Below are 6,635 nucleotides of genomic sequence, written 5' to 3' on the forward strand. Positions count from 1 at the left end.
TTGTACCTGAAAGGCTGGTTGTGAGTGTTTTCCAGAGTAAGCCCATTTGAAATGCAGATCCCTAGTCAATATTCATAATTTCCGATACCAAAATGATATATGCATACAAATAGGATATATTCAGCAAATCATAACTTTTCCAGTGACACCTCACATGATCATTGTGAAGAATATGGGGTGTAGTGTCACAGATATAAATCATGTTTAAAGCATCTACTCTGCTTTTTGCACCAGTTTAATGAAATTAGATTAAAGTCACTGATCCTGGAAACACGTTTAACTCGACTACCAGGAGTAGTTCCATTGACTTCAGTTATGCATGGTAGCATATATGTGTTTCCAGGATCAGCGTCTTGTTAAACCAGTGTAAGTATAGGCAATGCCTAAATTACAGCTTGACCAGAACTGGAGCTTGCATAGATTGATCCACAAAATCAGACAGCTGTGTCTGGGCCCCAGCATTCTCCTAGTTTGGACCAAGCAGATTTTAGTGCAAGAGAGACAACAGCCCATCAGCGGTTCTCAAACTTCATTGCACCATGACCCCCTTCTGACAACAAAAATTACTACATGACCCTGGGCGGGGGGCAGAGCACTCAGGCTTCGGCTTCAGTCCTGGGTCCCGGCGAGTCTAATGCTGGCCCTGGCGACACCATTAAAATGGGCTTGCAACTCACTTTGGGGTCCTCCCGACCACAGTTTGAGAACAACTGGCCCAGATTATTCCACTCTCGTGAAAATACCAGAGTATGCAGGCTTGAAATTGACTTTCTATGAGCTGCCAGGATAATAAGGCTTGATTGCTTGAATCTTTCAAAATAAATTGCTAATAATTTCAGAATACATTCAAACAAACTGGGTATTAATGCAAAGACTCTTGTATTGCAAAATACAAAACATACAAAGAGCGATCAAGAGCCTAGATATCGGAAAGAAAACAATGCCAACCAAACCCCCTTGTTGTACAATAAAATAATGACTACCCAGAAAATTGTTGTTATTAAAGAACAGTATCAGAACGCAGCTCCCAGCAGGACTTTGTCTGGGGGGGATAAGGTAAGTGCCTATTGCAGGGTTCTTTCCTCTGAAGGGGTTGATTTTGGACACAGCTGGAGACAGCATCTAGTACCAGAAGGAGCTTTGGTTTGATCCAGTCTGGTGGTATGTTCCTTTATAATATTGGGTTACAGGCGAGTAGAAACTGCAGAACAGCCTTTGTTTATTTCCCCTTTAAACAAAATGGCTTAAGGCATTTGAGGCAGTGAAGCCTAGCAGATGAGCTCAGGTGACCTGAGACCTCCCCTCCCCGTGCCTCACTTTCCCCATCTGTAAAATGGGGGCAATGATACTTATCTCCTTTGTAAAGTGCTTAGAGATCTACTGAAGAAGAGTGCTATATGAGAGCTGGGTGTTGTTATAAATAAAGAGCTCTATGGCAGCCATCACCCTTCACCAGAGCCTGCTGAAGTCAGTGGGAATCTCTCCATTCACTTCAGTGCGCTCTGGCTCAGGCTTTCATTTCAGTCAGTTACAGCATCTCCTTTTGGCAGTCCAACCTCCAGCAAGCTAGCAGTACCTTTGCAGGGAAACAACCAGCGTCACGTTGCAATGGTAACAGTAGGGGGCGCCATTGACAATTGGACAGTGTCTGGGCAAGAGCTGCCTCCTCTTGCTCTCCAAAGTAGGGTTACCATATTTCCACAAGCAAAAAAGAGGACACTGGGGGGGGGGAGCCCCGCTCTAGCCCCGCCCCTGCCCCCATCCACTCCCTCCCACTTCCCACCCCGATTGCCCCCCTCAGAACCCCCAACCCCCCCCGATCCTTGTCCCCTGAGTGCCCCCTCCTGGGACCCCTGCCACTAACTGCCCCCTAGAACCCCACCCCCTATCTAAGCCGCCCTGCTTCTTGTCCCCTGACTGCCCCCTCCTGAGAACCCCCTACGACCCTACCTGTCCCCTGACTGCCCCGATCCTTATCCACACCCCCACCCCATATTCACACCCCCGCCCCCAGACAGACCCCCAGGGACTCCCATGCCCTATCCAACTGCTCCACGGCCCCTGACAGGACCCCCAGAACTCCTGACCCATCCAACCCCCTCTGCTACCTGCCTGCCTCGACCTCCTCCACACCCCTGCCCCCCTGACAGCCCCCCCAGAACCCCAGACCCATCTAACCCCCCTGCTCCCTGTCCCTGACTGTCCCAACCCCTCTTCACACCCCTGCCCCCCTGACAGCCCCCCCAGAACCCCAGACCCATCTAACCCCCCCTGCTGCTTGTCCCTGACTGTCCCAACCCCTCTTCACACCCCTGCCCCCCTGATAGCGCCCCCCCCCCCAAAGTCCCGACCCATCCAACCCCCACTCCCTGTCCCCTGATTAGGGCTGGCTTTAAAGAGCCCAGGAATCGGGCTGCACTCCGGATGGAGCTCCGGCCGGGGTTGCGCGGCTTGGGGCCGGGCCGGAGGTGCTCGGCCGGGGCTGGGCCGGCGTGCTCGGCTGGGCTCGGGCCGGTGCTGCTGGGGCCCAAGCCAGGCCGGGCCTAGGGTGCTCGGCCGGTGCCGGGCTGGCGCGCTCGGCCGGAACCGGGGTCGCCGCCCTGGGGCCGGAACCGGGACCAGAGCCGCTGGGGCCCGAGCTGGGCCAGAGCCGCTGGGGCCGCCGGGCACCCCTCGGCCTGGGCCGCGCCTCCCCAGAGCTCTCCTCCTCGCGCACCCCCGCCCCAGCTTACCTGCTGCTGGCTCCTGCTTGCCCCTGCTTCTTTTCAGACTTCCCGCGAAGATCTGATTCGCGGGAAGCAGGGGAGGGGGAGGAGCAGGTGGGCGGAGCGTTCAGGGGAGGGGAGGAGGGGGAAGACAGCTGCGGGGCCGGACAGCATGTTAAGGCTGCAGGGGATTGGGGGAGCCGGGAAGGGGATTTGGGTACCCAGCGGCGCTTGGCCACCGGTTTTCTGTCTATAAATAGCCGACCGGGGGGAAATCCTGGACATTTTTAGATTTTTAAAAATCCCCCCCGGACGGCTATTTATAGACCGAAAAGCCGGACATGTCCAGGGAAATCCGGACATATGGTAGCCCTACTCCAAAGGAGCCTTGGAAATGAAACTGGAGAATCTGCTTGACTGATAAGTACCAAGGCTGCCCCAGCCTAAGGGGGAAAGTGACAGCATGAGCAGACGATTGCCCTCCCCCTAGCCCCCGGAATGGGTGATGGTTTGGGTTTGAAACTGGCCTCTGCACCTGCCTGTCTCTTGACTCCTACCAAACCCCTCTCCACTTGAGTCCTCCGGCGCTCAGCTAATCCCAAGTCCTGCCACATCCCCTGCCCGCCTCCCATGCGACAGAGGGGCCGAGTTCTTCGAAGAACTTCACTCCGTCTCCCCACCACCATCATCCCCACCTTCCCACCCAGCTGCAGAGCTCAGCCTGTTCTCCTTTATTCCCGGTAACCGCTCTGCGCCCTAGATCACAGAGTGCGCTCCCCCTTTAACCGCAGGCCTCGCGGTTAGCACGTCTCTCTTCCAAGTTCTGGCCCTTTAAAGAGATGTTGTTCCCAGGGGGGTTCTGGGAATTGTAGGCTGCTGCAAGGCATGCTGGGAAGGAATGCCAGGCTATATAAATAGCAATCCTCCCTCAGGGTATCTCTTCACTACAAGTTCTACAGTGGCACAGCTGTAGTGTAAACGCAGGATAGTGACAGATGTGGTTTTTCCTTCACTGTAGTAAATCCACCTCAGCGAGAGGCAGTAGCTAGACCGACAGAAAAATTCTTTCATCGTCCTAATGGTGTCTATGCTGGCTTAACTACATAGCTCAGGGGGTGTGAATTTTTCACGCCCTTGAATGACATAGCTTGGTTGATCCAAGTTTTAGGTGTAGCCCAGGTCTCAGACAAAAGAGGTGACAGAGAAGCGAGGCTTTTTGTGGGGTTTCCCCTGTAGGAAAGGGAGGCTAGCTTCGGTGCGGGGGATTCTGCCAAACAGAGCTAGAGGAGTACCCAGCCCAGGCAGCACTGCTGAACAGGCTGTGAAGAGGCAGGACTTCGCTGGACCCTGGGAAGTGATGACAGAAAAGACTAGGGATAGTAGAATACTTCTGTGGGCTGGAGGTCCAGTGTATCCACCTGTCTCTGGTCAGGTGTCCCAGACTATGGCTTCCAGAGATGGTGGGAGGAAACTCCCCTGTTTCAAGGGGAAAGAGTAGGGCAGATCCTGGGAGAAAGGCTATTGACCTTGAGGAGGGATGTTTTGTATAGACTGTCCTGCCCCTGCAAGATGAGAATGCTCACTGATTTGACTGCAGGGCCAAATCACCCTACCAGCCTGGGGAAACTGAGGCAGTGGCTCCACCTCCATGCTGGAGAGGTATGATGGTTGTTATATGGGTACTCCCTCTACTTTATTTACTGCATAGGCAGATGGTCCTATCTGCATCTTCTGTAAGGTGATGAGAGACATGTGTTACTGTGTTTTAGTCTATAAAAAAAGCCAAGCGACACAGTGGTATGACATCCTATGGAAGTTCCTGCCCCTAGAACCAGCCCTGACTGTGGCAGAACAAGTGGCTCCCTGGGTGTGGCCTGAGTGGATGACTAGACATGTCAGCACAAGCCTGTTGTGCCTCTGAGCAGGACAGCAGGATTCAATATTAGTCTATCATGGGGCCAGGGGTCAGCAGCATGACCCTAGCCCACAGACCAGGGGAGACCATCCATCAGGGCCAGTAGCCCTCTTTTTGGTGATTTGTTCCTCAAAAACATTTCTTATAGCCTGTAACTTCCTTCTTGTACTTTCTCCTCCTCTCTACGGTTTCACTCTGGCTGGATTTCCGCTTGCTGAACGACACCCACTGTGCCCAACAATCTCTTGAAGCTTGACTTCAAGGCAGTCCGACTTGTTTCCTAAGAACGGCCATAATGGGTCAGACCAATGGTCCATCTAGCCCAGTAGTCTGTTTCCAGCCCATGTCAGATGCTTCAGAGGGAATGCACAGAACAGGGAAATTCCTGCTTCACTTTCTCTATAGGGGCATGCATGGACTCTCTTCTGGACACCCTCTTCTGTTGTAAAGCCTTCTCTAAACACAGAAGTTGCATCAGTTTGAAAAACTGATTTAGTTAATCCAGTGCAAATGCCTGTGTGGACAAAATATATTTATTTAAAACTAGTTATATTGACTTAACTTGCATCCGTAAACCTACCAGCACAAGTTAACCTGATGTAGGTTTAAACACAAACCTACATTAAAAGGACATTAAGCTTCCAAAAGCAAGCACTCAGAAGTTAGGCAATGCTAGAATTAAGGCTGCCTATGCAACCTTAATTTGGTCTGTTGTGCATGTGCATACACGCTACAATACAATTTTTAATGACATGATCACATACTTTTTTCCCCCCACAGAACCTGGCCTCATTCAATGCACAGGCTGAGCCTGCTCTGGGAATGAATCAGGGCTGTGTAGCTAAGCAGGCCATCTTGACCACTTTGATGTTCTTTTAACATAGTTTTGTATGTGTAACTTCCTAGCTGGTTTTAAAAGCAAATTGACAAACTATATTCCATCATATGGACAGGTATGTGGTTCATCAACAGGGCTGGCACCTTCAAATCTACTGCACAGACCTCTCCCACTTGAGGTAAGGGAGTATCTGAAAGCAGTAGTAGGTGTTTATCCTCTATTTGAGAGGCAGAAAACATTGCAAACAAGATGCAAGAACTAAAGTTTGTATTCATGTTGACCATGTGGAATGAAATTTTACAACACTTTTACCACACAAGTCAAGCTCTCCAAGAAAAAGAATTGGATTTGTGCAGACCTCTGTCAATCATTAGCAGACCACTTACACACTTTGAGGAATGATTTCGAAAGATTTGAAGACATATCAAAAGATATCTTGCCTGATACTAATTACAAAGAAGCCCAGTCCCACAAGCGAATCAGGAAAAAACAAGCAAATGATAGTGCAACAGAAACAGCATTGAATCCTAGAGTCAAATTTCGTGTATCTACTTACTATGCTATAATTGATACACTTAAAGCTCATATGAAGAGGAGAGGTGAAGTGTACAAAGAAGTATCAAGTAGATTTTCTTTTCTAAACGATATGGACTTATCTGACAAACAATATTCACAAGGTTCCCAAAAGCTAGTTGACTCATACCCTGTTGACTTGAATATGAATCTCTGTGGAGAAGTACGGCAGTTCCACTGTTATATGCGCGCAAAGTTTAATGAAACAGGAAAAATGAAATTCAGTCACATTGATCTTCATGAGACAATATTGAAAGACAGAATACAATGTGTATTTCCAAATGTAGAGATCGCACTACGTATTTTTCTAACATTGATGATTACTAACTGCTCCGCAGAATGCTCTTTTTCTCAGCTGAAAAGAATAAAAAACCCTCAGAGAACAGCAATGTGTCAGGACAGACTTGATTCACTTTCTCTATTGTGTATGGAAGTGGACATGTTTTGTTGAATCAGCTTCGATGAACTTATCCAGAATTTTACAATCAGAAAATCTAGAAAGAAGCTATTTTAATTTCTGCATACATGTAAGTTTTGTGTCATTTACGGTATAGTATTGTTTTTATTTTGAATTACATATTGCGGGGCACCATAATCTTTTCAG

Source organism: Chrysemys picta, unplaced genomic scaffold (genome assembly GCF_011386835.1).
Source record: "Chrysemys picta bellii isolate R12L10 unplaced genomic scaffold, ASM1138683v2 scaf3, whole genome shotgun sequence".
Taxonomy (NCBI): domain Eukaryota; kingdom Metazoa; phylum Chordata; order Testudines; family Emydidae; genus Chrysemys; species Chrysemys picta.